Source organism: Typopeltis vanoorti, chromosome 16 (assembly GCF_054136105.1).
Source record: "Typopeltis vanoorti isolate ZY-2024b chromosome 16, IOZ_Tvanoo_1.0, whole genome shotgun sequence".
NCBI classification, from domain to species: domain Eukaryota; kingdom Metazoa; phylum Arthropoda; class Arachnida; order Uropygi; family Thelyphonidae; genus Typopeltis; species Typopeltis vanoorti.
In genome coordinates this window covers 40,811,552-40,830,438 of record NC_143564.1, presented here as the reverse complement: position 1 = coordinate 40,830,438, position 18,887 = coordinate 40,811,552, and the positions used below count along the sequence as shown (strand labels likewise).

The window sequence follows — 18,887 nt, the reverse complement described above, 5'->3', positions numbered from 1 at the left end:
TGGAAGATGTGCTCTTCATCAATGAAGCTGAATTCACTAGGGAAAGCAAGTGGAACTGACAAAACAACCACATTTGGTCTATGGACAACCATCACATCACTCACCACCATAGATTTCAGACCAAGTTCACCATCAACATGTGGGAAGGCATCATTGGTAATGAGTTGATTAGATCGTATCTTCTTTCACCCTATCTGAATGGCCCCCATATACTTGATGTTCCTGCAAGAGAAACTGCTACAGTTAGGCAACACATGTGGTTTCAACACAATGGTGTGTGCCACCACACTTTTCATGTAATGTCTTACACTACCTCCACCAAATGTTTGGTGGATGATGGTTTTGCAGAGGCGGTTCAGTAAAATGGCCTTCATATTCATAGGACTCCATTGGATGTCTGGAGCCACACGAAGAGTCATGTATGAAACCCCCTATGGAGTCAATAGGAAATTTGTAATGATTGCAGTGGGCAAGATCCAAACCATGCCAGGCATTTTTGAAAGAGTGTGCCAGAACTTGCTATGCAGGTGTAATGCATTCTGTGAAGTTGGTGGTTGCAACTTTGAGCACTTTTGTAAATGTTTATGAAATGAAAATGTAATATACCGTCTGATGTTTACATTCATACACATGGAACGTTTTCACTCTATACCATTGCAATGCTGCATTCAAGGACATGGTCGCTAATTGAAACTCAATCTACCCTGACCCCACCCTAGAAGTTTGTAATGGCTATTCTGTAACCCCCTGTATAAACAGATAGAAGGTATTTCCATGGGCTCTCCCTACCTATGGCCAATTTCTATATGGAGCATTTTGAAAAAAACATGCTCTTAATACTGCTAATCTTAAACCTATTTGGTTTATTCACATTAGACCCCTTCAGATCTACAGTCAGCACCTCAGAATATAGTTTAGCATAGAAATAGAAAATAACAACAGCTTGTTATTTTCCTTTTTAGATAATCACACATCTACCCAATGGCACCCTTTCTTTTGCAACTTACAGAAGACTCGCCTAGGTAGATACATAAACTTTGCCTTCATCCCCTTTCTCAACAATATGGTGTCATCAAAACCCTTGTCAGCAGAGCCACTAGCCTCTGTTCCTCCCACGCTTTCCTTACAGCTGAATTTGCCTTTATTTGTCAAACCTTCCTGTCCAATAGTTACAATGCCAAAAAGAGCTACAAATTATCTGTCCCTTCCTCTCTCTCGCTCTCTCTCAACATAGACTACTGTAATACCATTACTCTTCCATATATCCAGGGCACTTCAGGAAAAATAGCCAGAATGTTGAAAGAAATATAATCTCTTCACTTCTTTCAAGCCTTACTTGAAGCCAGCTTCTCTTATCAGCTCTCCTAAGGATCTACTTCCTTCCCTCTCTGTTCCAGGTGTTAACAAAGTTCCTTGTTCTTGCAGCTTATCATATTATGGTCAGACTGGAAGATCTGCTAACACCCATCTAGATGAACACAAAAAATACATTTGCCACAACTATTTTCATTCAGGTCTCGCTGACCATGCCTTTGTTAACATCTTCTTTATCTTATCTTCACCTTTTAGTTATATTTAACTCTTACTTTGTTTGAATAACATGTAAGAAAGTTTTAAAGCGAATAAAAGTTGAGCAGCTCTCAGATGTAAACTGTAGACTAAAATACAGAAATATTATTGAAAAGAAAATGAAAGAGTTTGAGAACAGGAATCAAACCTTGGAGATTCAGTGGCAAACTCTGAAGGAAACATTGATTGATTCTGCCAGAGAGGCATGTGGTGAGGTTGTGTGCAAAGATAAAAAAATCAGAACTCCCTGGTGGACACAGGAAGTTAAAGAGGCAGTGAAGGAAAAGAAGAAAGCATATCAAAAGTTCCTGGCAAATAAGTCAGCTTTTACTCTTACAGAATACAGAGACAAATGTAAGAAAGCTAAACAGTGTGTAAAACTAGCTAAACAAAAGTCATGGGAGGACTTTGGCAAGAATATAGAAAATAAATATCAAGAAGGTGGCAAAATATTCTGGAGGTTGTTGAAGAAGCTTAGGAATGGAGGAAAGAGTGCTGTAAAAGGAATTAGAGATGATAAAGGTGAAATGAAAACAGGAGAAAAAGATATCCTTGAAGTATGGAGTAATTACTTTGAAAAACTGCTAAATGAAACAAGCAGTGATGACAGCACAGTGGTAAAAAACACTGACCAGGCATGCAGTCAGGAATACATATCCATACTTGAAGTAGAAAAAGCCATCAAAGGCTTGAAATGTGGAAAGGCAGCAGGAGTAGATGATATTCGAACAGAAATGCTGAAGTATGGTGGTATAAGAGTCTTACAGTGGCTGCACTGCATAGTTCAGAAAGCCTGGACAGAGGGACGAATTCCCAATGATTGGAGTAGAGCTCTCATAGTACCCATATATAAAAAGGGAAATAAAACTGAATGTGAGAATTACAAAGGTATTTCCCTACTGAGTGTTCCTGGCAAGATCTATGCAAGTATACTTGAGAAACGGTTGAGAAGAATTGTGGAAGAAAAGCTTGGTGAAGAACAAGCTGGATTCAGGCCAAATAGAGGCTGTCAGGATCAGATCTTCACTTTACGACAAATAGTCGAGAAAGCATGGGAATATAACAAAGATCTGTATTTAAGTTTTGTCGATTTGGAAAAGGCATATGACAAGGTGCCAAGAGAGAAGCTATTCAATACGCTGCAGTTATATGGTGTCAATGGGGCATTATATCAAGCAATACTTAGTCTTTATTTGAGTTGTGAGTCAGCAGTTAGAATTGAAGGAAGTACAGGAAGATGGTTTAATGTTAAATCTGGTGTGAGACAAGGATGTACATTATCCCCTCTGTTATTCATTATCTATATGGATCACATTATGAAGGAATGTGGTATTAAACCTGATATCAAAATTGGAGATGTTAATGTCAGCTCTTTGCTTTATGCGGATGATGTTATACTTCTAAATAAATCCGCTACAAGTCTGCAAGATTCTCTGACTAAATTGAATAGCTGTTGTAATAGATATGGTATGAAGGTCAGCAATAAAAAGACAAAGACAATGAAAATAGGCAGAATCATTGAAAATGTCAACTGTGTTGTGAATGGAGAACCTGTGGAACAGGTGAAACATTTCAGCTACTTAGGCACAGTTTTTACTGAGGATGGTAAACTAAATATAGAAATAGACAACAGAATCAGCAAAGCTGGTATCGTGGGAAGTCAATTGAATAAATTCATATGGAATAAGAAAGAAATTGGTCGGAACACTAAATTAGCTGTATACAAGACTGTGTTCAAACCAGTTTTGACTTATGGATCTGAGAGCTGGGTCAGAAGTAAAACACTTGACCAGAGACTGGAGACCGCAGATATGAGGGTCCTGAGAAAGATTAGAGGCGTGAACAGATGGCATCAATGGCAATATCATATTAAAAATGAGGATATTAGGAAAGAACTTGACATTGTCAGCATCCAGGAATGCGTTAGCAGAGCTAATCTCAGATGGTATGGTCACTTAAATAGAATGGGAGAGGAAAGATTAGCAAAACAAGTGTTCTCTGCCAGGTTGGCAGGAAAACGACCCAGAGGAAGACCAAGATATAGGTGGATTGATATGGTACAAAGTGCCTTAGACGATAGAAATATAAGATCTGATAATGTTGGAGTCTTGACAAGTAACAGACTGATTTGGAGGAAAATTGTAGATAGGAAGTTAGTAATGATGTAATTTTTTCATGTAGTACTGTCATATCCTGTACACCCCTTGAGGGTACATGGCAGGAATTTGATGATGATGATGATGATACTTTGTTTTCTTACTTTTGTTCATGCTCTGTAATTTTACAAATTTATTCGATTGACGACCGCACGAGGTAAACTACTCATTGAGTGAGGGGTTGTAAGAATCTTAAACAAAGATAAAGCAGATATTATTCCCCATTAACTTTGACCTTTACCCTGTATCAGTCATGGCTAAAACATTACTTACCATAATATAAATATCTTGCCCCTCTTTTGTCAGAAACATGCAGGTTCATAGTTTTTGATTAGTGCATTGTGACAAACCAATCCGAATGTGTTGTTTCACAAACCAATTTAATTAAACCAAGAAATCCATTTACACAGTCACATACGAGCATGATTACAATGAAACTTCAAGTCTTAGATAAATATAAGTGATTCTATTTTCGGCTTTGTTCTCCCAATTATATCTTATAACATGTAGGGTCAGTGGATGTACAAAATCAGGGAAACTAAAGTTATTAAGGGGGGGGGGGGGCAGTAGATATGCAGACTTTAGGGAGACAGTTGAGTGTATGAATGTGATAATATGCCCAAGCGAGTATGAAAGACTACGAATCAGAATGGGATAGTTAGTATAAGGCATCAAAATAGGGATGGGACAAATGGGCTTCTGCAATTCATGTATACTAATGCCAGAGGTATTAGGAACAAGAAGGAAGAATTTTTGACACTTCCAGGCCACAGGTTATTGGCATTAGTGAATCCTGGCTGACAGAAGATGATATAGCTAGTGGGATTGAATGTGAGGGGTATGGTGTGTTCAGGAGTGACAGGGAGAATAAAATGGGGGGAGGAGTGTTATTGATGATAGCTGATGAGCTACAACCAAGGAGGATAGAAGTGGAACTGCAGGATAGAGAAAAGGGCACATTTGAGGCTATTTGGTGTGAGATTGAAACTAGCAGAACAAAATATACTTTTGGGTGCTGCTATAGACCAGGTGATGGAATAGATGGTGGAGATAGTATGCATAAGCAAATAGAAGAAATGAGTGGAAGGAGGGTAATTATTATGGGTGATTTCAACTATGGTAACATTGATTGGAAGGAGCAGAGGACACATGGGAGGAAGGAATTGGATTTTATGCGATTATTAAGGGATAACTATCTGCAACAGCATTTAATGGAAAATACTAGGGGTCAGAGTGCTTGACCTAGTAATTGCATCTGAGAATTTGGCTGTAACAAATATGACCACGTTGCCACCAATTGGTGAGAGTGATCATAGGGTCTTGACTTGGGAGGTGGCTAAAGGTGTGGAATTTACAATTAAGATAGGGTACATGTGGAATTATTGGGCTGGTAAGTATGACAAGCTTAGGAGTTTGATTGGTTCAGTGCAATGGCATGTAAAACTGCAAGGGCATGTTGATAGTGCATGGGAGGCATTTAGGAAGTGTTTGCATGAGGCAATGCCTGACTGTATACCTAGAGTCCAAATAATAAATCAAGTAGGGGTTAAATGGATGAATAGCACCATTAAGCTTGACTGCAAAAAAAGAAACAACTATGGAGGACATTTAAGGAGAAAGTGACTGGCAGGCACATGAACGGTATAAAGCGCAGGCCAGAAGGGTAATGAGTGTGGTAAGAAAAGCAAAAACGGATTATGAAAGAACATCAGCCATGCAGGCTAAAGAGAATCCCAAACAGTTTTTCGAAATGTTGCAAGTAAAAGAAAAAATGTATATGGCAGAATGATTTAAAAGAATGTCAATGGTAGTCGGAGGTAACCGAATCAGGTGATATAGTTGAATTACTGAGTGAGCACTTTGCAAGAATATATCATCCAGGTGGTGACATTGCAGGAATGAATGAACTAATAGATTATATGGGAATTGTGGTGAATGAAGTGGAGGTGAGTAGTCTATTACAAAACCTCAATGTCAATACATCTGTGGGATTAGATGGTACACCAGCTCGTGTCGTACGTGAAGTGGCTAAAGAATTGTCAGTGCCCTTGACCATTTTGTTTAATTTGAGTCTCAGGTCTGGGTTAGTCCCGAGGGGGTGGAATGAGGGGAAAATAGGTCCACTGCTTAAAGGAGGTTCCAAGACTGCTGTTGTAATTTACCGACCGATTAGCATATCAGGAATCGTTATCAAGGTCTTGGAGAAATTAGTCAAAAGAAAAATACAGGATTGGATAGATGAAAATGGGATATTGTATGGGGGGACAACATGGTTTTGTGAAGGGTAGATCATACCTCAGTAACTTGCTTATGTTTTATAACACGGTGACAGCCGAACTGGATAAGAGTAATGGGTTTACTGTGATTCTACTGGACCTTACTAAGGCCTTTAACAGGATACCAAATGGAATTCTAATCAGCAAACTTCATCATATGGGGGATGGATATAGGGTTGGTGAGATGGATAGGAGGGTGGTTGATGGATAGATATCAGAGAGTGGTTTATTCAGGAGTAGAGTCCAAAAGATGGCTTGTGACTAGTGGTGTGCTACAGGGTTTTGTTCTTGGACTACTACTTTTCAATTTGTTCATTAACGATATAGGAAAGGATCTGAGAAGGAAGTGGTCACTTGTTTGCTGATGATGCAAAGTTGGATAGAACACAGGATGTCAAAATTTGGTAAGATGATTTGGATAGTTTGGAGTACTGGGCTAAGGAAAATGAATGTCGATTTAATGTGGCAAAGTGTAATGTTATGCATTTTGGGGTGAAAAGATGAGCAGCAGTATATCAGCAGGGATTTGGGAGTGTTGGTGGATAGGGAGTTTAGGGGGCACATCGCAAAAGTGGCTAAATCAACTCATCAAATCACTTGTTTGCTGAAAAATACTTTAACAAACAGAGACAAACAAGTTATTGTTCCTCTATATCGAGCCTTGATAAGACCCCAACTAGACTATTGTGCCCAGATATGGGTGCCAGGGTTTCTTCTTGATGGGGAGGAGGTGGAGAGGATCCAGAAATGCGTGACCAAGATGATAGCAGGTCTATGGAATGAACCTTATGAGAACAGGTTGAAGATTTGTGGGTTGCAAAAATTGGTTGATAGGCGGAAAAGGAGTGATATGATTAAGACATTCAAATTACTGAAGAGTTTCTATAAGATTAATTCAGAAGATATTTTGGAGAATAGGACTGGTGGTGGGAGGACTAGGGCCATACATGGAAGCTGGGCAAGAATGTGGTTAGCAAGGGTGTTAGAGCTAGGTTTTTTACTTGGAGAGTGGTAAATGAGTGGAATAAGCTGCCAGAGTCTGTTGTGGGTGCTATGACTGTGAATGAGTTCAAGGCGAGGTATGATAGATACTGTGTGAATGTCGAATAGTTGTTCTTGACATGATGTTCAGGCCTCCCTCGATGAGTCTGTCGACTCCTTGGAGTTGCCCGAAATAATAATAATAACTTCTTGTATTCTTATTAATCATTTTACCCATTAAACTTGGCAAGCATTTGCTCGATTAACAATTACTTTTGCTCACTATATACAGCAGTATGCTTACTCTTTTAGTAAATTCCTATTCAACTATATATCATGAATATTTACACTAGCACATAATGAATGTAGAACAAAGACACAATGTGTATTGTCAGGAAGTATTTACATATCCTTCTAAGTACTTACGACAAGTTAAACTTCATATACTGCATTCATTCAGTACAACTTAAATTGATTCCTTTGTCTACACAATGATGTTCCTTCCCATTTGGCTGCATGCCTGTTCTTTTTTTTTTCCTACCATTTTCTTTGTTTTTGTCATCGATATTCTGTATCCTTGGAATTCCAAAATTTTCTGCAATGTGGTGGCCTTGATTGTTCAATGAATGCTTTCTTTGATGAGCTCTCCGTGGCTACGAATACCGACCTCCTGATGTAAGATGCTGTGGCAATGGACAATAGACTTCACATGGTAGTGGACCTAGGGAAGGAACTTGACTGAAAAAATCTCAAGATGCTTTTCTTCCTGACACGAGATCTTATATAGGCTCTGACTTTATGTGCATGCATCTCTCTCAGTGTTAATGCATTCCCATGTTTGGAAATGCATTAACATTGGGACATGATACCCTACTTCATTTGACACATTTGATTAACCAAAGTTTCATAATAAAATTATCACATACAAAGGAACTTTAGAAGTTGGGCAAGCAATAAGAATTAAAAATTTTTTTTTTTTTCAGAAAAACCTGTAAAACGAACATGATACATAGTTAAGCATGTGAGATTTTAAACCTTTGCACAAAATCAGATGGAAGAAAACTATTATGCTCCATCACAGTAAATACAAACTTGAAAGAACTTTTTAGAATCAGCAGCAGATTTATCTTAATCAATATGATATAATGTTTTAAATAACAGCTTTACTCATGTAAGAGAAAAGCTAAATAGAATTTATTATTCCTGTATATTTTGTTCAGGGAGAAGGCCAAAGATTGGCTATAACATTTAAATTGGGAACAGAACAAAAAGTCATACAGAAGTCGTATAATATCAACGACTTGGTTGCAGCTGAACAACTAGGAGGAAACACTATTAGAGTTCAGAGAAGTAGATATAGATGTATAATTAATTATTTAACAGTGATTGCTGTTAAATAATTAACAGCAATCACTTCACAAAACTTAGAAATAGTCATACAGTCTTTCCCATTCAGATTAGCACAGTGGTGTAGAGCTTTGAACTTGAACTTACTGTAGTGTAGCATCTTAGTTCAGTTCCAGCAAACTCTGTGTCTAGTGTCGATGCCATGAGAAACCAACCCTGAACCTTCATATTCTAGAAATCTTATTTTTAATCTTCATGTTCTTAGATTCTCATTGTAGCAAAATGTGTCTGTCCAATGTAGCAAAGATGACAAGAACAGAGTATTTAATTAAAACCAGCAGGAATAGAGGTAATATTGTATCTTTGATAGGCAGTAAGAAAGACAGTAACTTCCAGCTAGTTTGAAGGTGGCATATAGATTGTATCTGGGAATTGCTATTTGTTCAGATGTTCCTTTGAGATGGGGGTATACAGATACTTTTAACATCAGATTGCAATCTAAGAGAGGGATGATAATTATCAATTATTTTCTGTATCAAGGATTCGCTGCATCCATTAAGTTATACAGGAAATTTTATTTTATTAATTTTTCTTATATAAGAGAGACAGATGAACAAATCGTGAATGCCCAGTGCACAAGGCTTTTGATAATACCCCCCCCCCCCTGTTTTTTGTGGAGGATGATGATGTGAAGATACATTTATTTATCTGCCTGTAAAGGATGGCTTCCTGTAAACAGAAAATTCAATATTTCCAGCAGTTATGATGTATTAAAGTATCTAAAAAGGGGAGACTGTTGTTAGATACAAATTAAATGGTGAACTTAACCCTTTGCCCGTTTGGTTCCAGTGACACGTACTTTACCCCAAGTTTTTTTTTTTTTTCCTGAATTTCAATACTACTTGATTAACAAGGTATAAAAAAGTATTTGTTTACAATTTTTATACAGAAAATGCAAATGATTTAGCAAAGAGAATATTAACTAATAAATGATTTTTATAGACTTTGAGGGACTTCTGAATGAGGAAAATGCAAGGACTCACAGAGGAGATGGGCAGCCTTCTGAGGGGATGGTGCAGAACATCAGTAGAATGGAAGTGACGGAGGCTATGAAGAGGATGAGGAATGGAAAAGCGGTGGGCCCCGACAGAATTCCAGTGGAGGCATGGAAGGCACTGGGGGAAGAGGGAATTGACCTGCTGTGGGACCTGTTCATGAAAGTTTGCCAACAGGAAAATATACCCGAGGAATGGAAGGAGAGTACTCTTGTTCCCATCTACAAGGGTAAAGGGGATGCACAAGACTGTAAAAATTACAGAGGAATAAAGTTGATGTCCCACACAATGAAGATCCTAGAAAGGGTTCTTGATGGTAGATTGAGGGAGGAGGTGGAGATTGCAAAGGAACAATTTGGCTTCATGCCTAGAAGATCAACAACAGATGCTATCTTTGGGTTACGACAGATGATGGAAAAATATCGAGAGAAACAAAGGGAGCTACATCTGGTATTTATTGATCTGGAGAAAGCATACGATAGAGTGCCAAGGCAAGAAGTCTGGAGGTGTCTGAGGGAGAAGAAGGTGCCGGAGAAATATGTCAGGTTGGTGCAGGAAATGTACAGAAATGTGAAGACAAGTGTTCGGACCTGTTTGGGACAGACAGAAAGTTTTCAAGTAACAGTTGGCTTGCATCAAGGGTCAGCATTAAGTCCGTTTCTGTTTAATATTGTGATGGAGGTGGTAACAGAGGAGGTGAGAGAAGATGCACCTTGGACAATGTTGTATGCAGATGACATCTTGCTGTGTGTAGATTCAAGAGAAGAAGCGGAAACTAAACTGGAAAGATGGAGAAAAGTACTGGAAGAGAGAGGTATGAGACTGAGCAGAAGTAAGACAGAGTATATGTGTTGCGCAGTGGGCGGTGGCCAGGAGACAGACCTGGAGCTGGAAGGAAATGTCATCAGGAAGGTGAGAGACTTTAGATACTTAGGTTAGACAGTGGAAGAAGATGGAGGAGGTGAGAAGGAAGTGGGATGCAGGATACAAGCAGGTTGGAGGAACTGGAGGGAGATGGCTGGAGTGTTATGTGATAAGAGGGTGCCGATCAATCTGAAAGGCAAAATTTATAGGACAGTAGTGAGGCCAGCTATGACATATGCTATAGAAACTGTAGCCCTGAGGAAAAATAACATTAGCAGGATGGAAGTAGCAGAGATGAGAATGCTTAGGTGGATGTGCGGTGTGACCAGAAAGGATCATCTGAGAAATGACTATGTCAGGGGAACAGTGAAAGTTACGAACTTAGGAGCGAAAATACAGGAGGCAAGGTTGAGATGGTTTGGTCATGTGATGAGGAGGGAGGACGAATATGTGGGAAGAAGGGTCATGCAGATGGATGTGCAAGGAAGGCGGAAGCGTGGGCGGCCAAAGAAGAGATGGAGGGAGCTGGTAGAAGAGGACTTGAAGATGAAGAACTTGGATGTGGTGACAGCCCAAGACAGGAAGGTATGGAGGAGACTCATAATAAACAGTGACCCCACTTAAGTGGGAGAAGCTGCAGAAGAAGAAGAAGAATATTAACTAATAAATGCTTTTTATACATAATAACTATAGTAACCTAAATTCAGTGATATTTCTTCAGAAGTTTCTAATTGATTTTGAAGCATGGTAAAGCACACAACCCTACCTGGCAACAGGTACATCATATATGCATTTTGCCAGGTAGGGCAAACTGCGTAAAACATACATTTTGCCCTTCTGCAAATCCAGCGTCAAAGCCATTTTTTAACACCACTTGCATCCTTCATATATTCATTTCTAGCAGAGTACAGAAATTTCTTTCCTCACAGTGAACATCATCCTCTATGTGTAAGCAAGAAAATTAAATCATAAGTGCACCTAGCGTGTTTATAACAATTGCAAAATTAAAAAGTTTATGGAAACGTGCTTAAGGTGTTAGTAATGCTTCCAACAATGGAAACATGACACCAACGAATGCACACAGCACATTTGTAATGGTCAAAGGGTTAATGCGAGTGTATAAAGAAGCTAATTTTATCCAGTATTCAAAGTAGTTCTGTTTCAGATTGAGACCAGATTGCAAAGATAATATCCACAAAATGTAGTCAAATAAGAGGTCAAAAAGAAATGGTGTTACAAATCTGATTTTCTAAATGCTCTTGAAAAGCAGGTGATATTGGACTACTCATTGCAGTAATCTGGATTCGTTGAAACGATTTATTATGCCAAGTAACATAACATGAATATTATTATGCAGTATCTCCATGGAATCTGGAGACTCATCGTGAGAGACCCACTAACATTTATACACACAAAATCTCTCATACCTTTCCTTAAACTAATTAACCATCTGAGCACTCACAACTAACTCCGGCAATCCATTCCACTTGTTCGCCACTCTCCACACAAAAAATCTAGCGTGCCCAACCATAACTTCCACGGATGACCCTTAGTCCTCTGACTGTTTGTCATATATTGAAAAATTTTCTCTGCATCAATTTTATAAAATCCCTTTAATATCTTATATGTTTCTATCATCTCCCCTCTTTTCCTCCTAACAACCAAACTTTACAACACCCCCCCCCCCCCTTTGGCCTATCTTCATAAGGAGCATTTTGCAGATCTGTCACTAGCTTGGTCAGTCATCTCTGAATCATCTCTACCACCTGATCCCCAAGAAACTTAGGTGACCAAATCTATGTACAGTAGTCAACATGTGGTTGAATCATAGCTTTATAAAGAGGATAATAACTTTCTTGTCTTTATTTGTTAGCATGTTTTTCATTATCCAAGTAATCCTTTGAGCTATTTTTACCAACTTTTGCAGTATGCCCTTTGAATTTCAACTCTGTCTGCCATTATCCCTAAGTTCTTACCCTCATAAATTTTCTGCAATCAAGTACCATCAATGTGTTACACAGTATGCAACCTATTCAATGTGAAGTGCATAACTGTACATTTTACAACATTAAATTGACAGTCGTTATCCTTTGCCCAAAGTGTCAATCTATTTAAATCATACTGCAGATATCTATGTCACCCTTATCAACTATTGTCACCCCCCCAGCTTTTCATCATCAACAAATAACTGAATATCTCTTCCTCTTAAATGTTCCCTGTATCATTGTTAATATTCAAATTAAAGATCACAGTGGCCCCAGTACAGAACCCTGAGGTACTCCTCTAGTCATCCTCATTCTCCTGAATTCCAATCCAGCTTATACTTCTCTATAGTATCTCCCATCCATGCTATTAGCTTCATATCCTTTCCTATTTGCTCTGACTTTTGTAAGTTTTCCTTTCCAAAATCCAGCAGTATCATGGTGTAGCCATTTCCTTTATCCAATTCTGCTGTCACATTTATTATAAAATGTGAATAAATTACTAAGACCAAACATATCCTTTACAAAGCAGTGCTGCCCACTATACAATATCAGATCGCTATCCACCCACTGTTGGATTTTACCTTTAACCAACATTTTCAATATTGTATTTACTTGAATATAACTTCCATTTTTTCCCCCAAAATTAAAGCTAAAAAATCGTGGTTAGAGATATATGAGAGGATTTATGGAAACTGAAGTTTTCAGGAAAAAAACTGAAAATAGGTATGACTTACCAAGAATCTCCTAATTGCTATTGCTACTTCCTGCCTCAGAACAGTTTCCTTGTGTGCATTTTCTAAGTCATCTACCCAAATAGTGTCATCATCTCTCCCATTCAGGGCATTAGAGATGCCAATTTTTAAAAAACTCTTCGCATTTATTTTTGACAAAATCATTTCCCAAGCTCTCAAAATCCAGTTGCACAACATTTCTAATGGTGGTCTCTTAATCTTCCCTGGAGTCGGGTCATAGCTGTTGGCTGCCATCCATTCCGTGTAAAATTTTCATATGTAGTCCTTGAATGGTTTGTTGACCGATACATCCAGGGGCTGTAGACAAGGTGTAAGATCACCAGGAATAATGGCCACATTGGTTCTCATATCCAAAAGTTGTTTTATTATTTCAGTTCCTAAGTGTCCATGGAAGCTATCCCACACGAGGAAAGCCGGAGTGTCGAAATAAGGCCCCTGGATGTTTGTCTCAAACTGTTCTATCCAAATCGCGAACCAATGTAGTATCCATCCATCCTTTTTCTTGGACTCTTACAGGAATTCCAGGAGGAAATTTCCCCTTTGACATTGTTTTCCTTTTGAATATTATGTAAGGAAGCAACTTTCTTCCATCTGCAGTAATTATTATTATATAACATCTCTAGGGAGTCCAATGACTCTTTGAGGGAGGGTACAACTCTGTCTCCACCACTCTAACAACCGACATCTACACCAGCGCCATCTACTGCTGACCACCACTAGCATTTTCACAAACAAACATCCATGCACATGACGGGATTTGAACCAGCAGCCTTTGGGCTGGAGAGCGGATATGCTAACCACTCGCCCAACCTAGCCGGCGAGCATAATTGTGCATCGCTGTTTTTCACTTCCAGTTGTGCATATTAACACACTTTTGTTACTGTTTCCTGTTATTGTTGTTTGGTGCAGCATATCAAAATTGAGGGGGGGTGTCAGCATTGTCTATTTGTGATAACATGTAGTTATCGCTCTTCCTATGTTGAATCACATAGAGATGAAAATCCATCAATTTATCCTAGAAATCTTTTGGCATTCTTTGGCAAAGAGATTTTCTTCAACGAAGGGGAAAGACTTTTCCTCTTCATGAATCTTGTGATCCAACCTCAACTCGCTTTCAGGTCTGTACAACTGATGCCTTGTTTTGTAGCCATCTCATGCACTTTGAAATATAATGTTTCGTGCAAAACACAGCAACCATTTTTATGCAAACCTAACACATATTCAAGTAACTCTTCCTCCAGTTCAGGAAACTTTCCACTTTTAGGTCCTATTTTTTTGATTTATTAGTGCTTTCTAATGCAAGTTTTTGTTTATGCCAATATTGCACATTAAACTCAGTCACTGTAAACTCATGACCTACTGCTCGATTGCCATATTTTTCTGCAAAATCAATAACTTTGAGTTTAAAACCAGCACTGTAACTTGAACGTTTCTCTATATTTCAATCAACAATTATCAGTAATTTACAAGACTTGAGATACGTAATGAACAGTTCTTCATGAATGACTAATGAGAAATGAAAAGCAGAGCACGAAACAGACAGCAATGTTAGACCAGTAGAGATAGAGCAGCTATGAAGATGTGCATATGATTGGTGCGGTATTAAAGTTACAAAGTTATAAAAGTCGCAAAAGCAAGTCAACAATTGTTGAGTCGAAATGCTAATTCTCTTCAACAGAATTCCATAACATCTGAAATTGCCATAACAACATTCACTATATATTTCTTAGTTTTAACACGTTCATGACTGGGTGGTGTTTTGCCCATTTATCATTACAATGGAACTTCTTATTATCGTTTCTGTACCACTTCCTCATCGCATGGGCAGGCTCAACTTTCACAAAGTTTCAATCCTTCAGTTGAATTTTATTGCTACTTGTTTGCATGCCACTTCTGCATCAAGCTGACGGGTGGACTCTCACACACACACACACACACACACACACACACACACACACACACACACATCATATGCCATGTTTCAATTTGCGGTAGAATTTTATTTTAAGTTAGCCTTTGTGATCTGTCTTAATGACATCAAAAATTTTAAATGCAATAAAATAAAATAAAAAACCACTTATTTCATGTAATTGAAAAATTGGATAATAGTGTTTAGTTAGATACTGTGTTTACTGGTGTAACATGTGGTTTTGCTTGAGTCTATACTGCATAATTTCTGTGGGAGGACACATGAGATTCATTAGTTAGTGCCATTTTTATATCAGTTGTCTCTAACTGCACTATTTGTTGAGAAATATATTATATGCTAATTTTGCTACAGACTGCAAATGTCTCTGTACCTTATTCAGTGATACAATAAAACTACTTGCGTCTGCAGTATAGTGGCTATTGGGGAGGGCATGTTGTTTACCATGGGGGAGCGAGTTACTATTACCCCCAACGTGTTTAAACTTTTTTTCTTGTGCAAGATATATGCAAAACTTTTTAATTTCTTTTTTCGTAAAGTAAAATCAGGGAGGTGTGAGTTATATTCGAGTAAATATGGTAAAACTTTAACAGCCACTCCTGATATATTAATTGGTTTCTAGTTTGCTACTTCTGTCTTGGAGCCACCTTCATGTAATGGAACCATCTCACACTTTTTCCACTCCTTGAAACCTTGCCAGAGCTGAGACTTAGATTGAACAAATTAATCAGAGGCAAGTCGATTGTCTTGCACTCTGACATAGTACAAGAGCTAACGTGCCATCCAGTCCTACTTCTATACTCACATCGATATTTTCAATATGCTAAACACGTCCTTTTCATATACCTCACTTTTGACATACATCTCTGTCACATCAACTGCAAAACCTCCATCTTTTCAAACTGATCACTCAGCAACTGAACAATTTCTTTTGCCTCTGTGACCATCGATTAAGGTTATCCCACCATAGTAATTTTTTTCTCTTTCTTGCCACATAACAAAAAAACTCCTTTGAATTCTCTTTTGCCTACTTGACTAATTTTCTCTCATAAACTAATTTGACTTTTTTTACCAAACTAGTCATCCTTCTTGTTCACACTTTGTACTGCTCATGTAATATAATGATCTTGTAATATAATCATGAGTATAATGATCACATTGTGTTTTCACAATATAAAGAATGTTTTCTTTTTTTGCAGCTCATGCTTAATGTCTCTACTCATTTCCATTTGGTTTATTCTTCTGATCTTGGGTATGCAGGCTGATCATGCTTCTCTCAAACTTTTACCACTTCTTTATGCATTACTGACATTCTTTCCTTGTAGATTCTCAAGCCGTGGCACTGTTCCATGATGACTACTGATTCTTTCATAATTACTAACTTTATTGTTCAACATAAACTCTTTCTTGACAGAGAATTCCACATGTTTTAATGACTTCCCAGAACAAGACTGCACGGTCCTTCTCCCCGATTGAAGGCACAGTGGTTTTGGTTTGGTTTATTTAGATTCATGGCTGAAGCAACTCACAGGCTAGGAGGCCAATGTATTATGTATTGTAATTGTGTGTTCAAATAGCCAGCTTGGGGGGGGGGGGGGAAGAGTATTTATCTTGGTTATGGATATATCTTCTTATGCTATTACCAGATGCAGCACTCTCAAATTCCTGGTCTCCTCTGTAATGTGTTGTTTCATGTAATTATCCATTAGTCAACTATATAATTTTCACTTCCATCTTGCCATGTCCCCCTTTCCTCACTCTAGTATATGTCACCGTAGTTGAAGGTCTTCCCCATAATAATTGCTTAGGCTGCACTTGTGCTAATCTGCCAATGCATGATATCCACATCTTACTGTGGATTCCATAGTCTGTAACAGCAACCGACAATATATTTTGTTCTATTGGCCTCTATCTCACACCAAATATCAAACGAACCATCTCCCCAGACCTAAAATCCTCTTTTACTTCTAATTTTGTTCATTAAAGTTTTTCAATATCCCTTGTTAAATTTCTGATACACCACACAGCTTTACAGTCTAAGATAAATAAGATATAACCAAAATTACCATTTAAGATATAAAATAAATTACCAAAATGACTAATATTCATCAAAATAAAAGACTTACCTGTAAGACATGTGAAAAAACTTTGGATTCTAGCATCCAAAGTTTTTTCGGGATATATATTTTTTTATATTTAGTTTTTCTTTTACATGTGTAAAGTCGTTATTTAAAACATTATATTATGTCTAACACACGTGTCTGTTAAATGTCTAGTAACTGATTCTTCCAGTGAAGATTACTGGAAGTGTCAGAAATTTTGGTAAGCTAGTAGACTTAAATAATCTAATGATGTCATCAAGGAATTCTATATGTAAAAGCTGTAGAGTTTCTTGAAGTGGTATATTTATAAACAGTAAAACTACATAAAAGGAAACCATCATTTCAGATTTTTTAAAAAAAAGTAAAGATGTTTACTTTTTTTTTTAAGTCAAAACTATTTTTGATATAAGAGGGGTGGTTTCTCCAGGTAAAGTTTCATGTAAGTCTTAAAAGATATTTTGCCAAATAAGCAGGAGATTCTATGAAATCGGCTATTGGACATAATGGATAATCAGATTTGTGCACTTTAGGAAAGCCATAAATACGTGGAGGACAAGCATGCTGAATCCTCAGATTTTCAGTAAATATAATATAAGGAATACGTTTGATCTAATAATGTAATGTGTTTAGCTGGCTTGTTCTAAAAATCAAGACATAAGTAAGAATTTATCATAAAATATTATAAAACACCAGTTACAGTGGAACAAAACCAAAGTATTACAAAAGTTATTTTCTTCCGGAAAGACTGTACAAGGAAAGCTGTGAAGCACACGTTCACAACCCAAACCTGACCAAAAATGATTGCCTAAAACTTCCTCAGTTTTGGTCAATCATTTTTGGGAAGTTATACTGACTAATACTCACAATACTCACTATTCATATGTTCCTTAGTTTGTAATTAATTTTTTGTTTATATTTAAAAATAAATAAATTTTATCATAATTTATTTTGGATAGCTATTAATTCAGATGGAGCTATTCTCTTACAGCCGATAGTGCACATAATATCACACGCTTTTAATTATACTGTTGTTCTCTTTTTTGTGTTTTCCTATAATTGTATTGACAATGGCTATGAAACCTAGCCAAACATTTTACAAGTAAAAACATTTAAATTAAATGGAAATGGAAATTTACACCAAAGTGACTAAAAACACACAAAATTGAAAATTCTTACCAGCCAAGCTACAAAATTTATTCATTATGGGATCCTCAAGTTACACAACAATATCAAAAATGCACAAACTTAAAAACAGAAACCACACATGACATAAGTGACAATAAAGTAATAAAATACATGAATAAAGAAATAAAAGAAAAGATAAAAATACAAACAATAGATTTAGAAAAATGGGTGACCTATTTCCAAAATCTCTGGACAGATGAGAACAATGAAATAAAATTTTATAAGACAAAGAATGACCTAATAGCAAATATCACAATGTTAGAACTGAAAAACATAATAAGATGAAAAATAGGAAAACACCAAGAGAAGACAATATAAATATAGACCTTATACAAAAATGCAGGTGAAAAATTTAATGAAAGACTTTTTTAATATGGTTTGAATGTCCAGAAAAACTCCTAACTTTTGGAAAAAAGCACTGGTTATCCCAATCTATAAAAAAGGAAATAAAGACGATTGCAATAACTATAGGAGAATTAGTCTGCTGAATACGGGATATAAAATATGTGCAGGAATATTAAGAGAAACTAAGCAGCATTGTAGAGGACAAACTACTAGAAGAACAAAATGATTTCCAAAAAGGCTGATCCTGCATAGATCCAATTTTTACTTTAAAATTATTAATAGAAAAGAGAAGAGAATTTCAAAAAGAAACACATGTGGCCTTTATTGATTATGAAAAAGCCTT

At 37.2% G+C, this 18,887-nt stretch overlaps 1 protein-coding gene across 6 annotated transcripts in view; it reads left to right on the top strand.

Annotated features, from left to right (window-relative positions):
• Tmem131 (Transmembrane protein 131) overlaps window positions 1-18,887 on the top strand; it is a 704,637-nt gene that overhangs the window by 268,212 nt on the left and 417,538 nt on the right. The window lies entirely within an intron of this gene.